Source organism: Oryzias melastigma, linkage group LG24 (genome assembly GCF_002922805.2).
Source record: "Oryzias melastigma strain HK-1 linkage group LG24, ASM292280v2, whole genome shotgun sequence".
NCBI lineage: Eukaryota > Metazoa > Chordata > Actinopteri > Beloniformes > Adrianichthyidae > Oryzias > Oryzias melastigma.
Genome location: NC_050535.1, coordinates 14381915 through 14382912, shown reverse-complemented (window position 1 = coordinate 14382912; position 998 = coordinate 14381915).

Here is a 998-nt window from a genome sequence, read left to right as displayed (position 1 = left end):
TTAACTGCTTGCTTTGATGACTGATGCTATGTTGATGTATATAAAGCACTTTTTAACTAAACTTTATGCAAGTCCTAACTTCAAGAGGACACAACAGTTTGACAAATTTTACATTATAAATTGATCTTTTTTAACACACTTGAGATAAAACATTTACAACTGCATTTGTACCGAAAAAAGATAGGTATTGCATTTGAACAATGTAAACAGCAGGAAATGAAACTGATGAAAGATAGTGTGAGGAAAAAAAAATCAGGCTACATTCATCGAAGGCTGAGGTTGTAGTGGTGGTGTCTTTTTCAGGGAGCACCATTGTGAAAAACCATTATGTTGTTCTAACATCTTTTTTCTGCACAAGTGATGCAAAGCTTTCTGCAGCGCGGCATCTCTTTTCCTTCCTGTCATTATGAGCACCGTGTGACAACAAAACTCACCAGTGAAGCACTTTCTGCAGTGGTTTGTGGTAAAAGGCTTCACAGTTTTTAACCAATAATCTTCTTTAACTTTTTTCACTTACATTTGTTATCTTGAATAACTTTTAACACACACAACTATACAACGTTTTTCTAAAAAAGTTAAACGTTGTATGAATGGTCTCATTAAATGTAATTATGAGACAAAAAAAAAAAACACAAAAACTTTACTATTAACATGAGAAGGAATAATAAAAATATTTATAAAAAGAATCCTTGTAATACTAAAACTGACCAAGAAATGAAGTTAAAATAAAATGATTTCAACATTATCCTATAAAAAAAAAAAAACCTTGAAATTGTTTGTTACAATTCATGTCAGAAATAAACCTGTAAAAAAGCAGCAGTGAGATATAATTTATGTAAAATCTCATACTAAGATAAGCCACCTATAAAGTTTCATCCCTGTAGGTTACCATGGTGATATGATTATGGTTGATTTAATGCTACTGATAAGTCAAGTTACTTTACACAGCTGTTTTGTGTGTGGTCCTACTATTTACAATATAAATTCACTCAGATGTT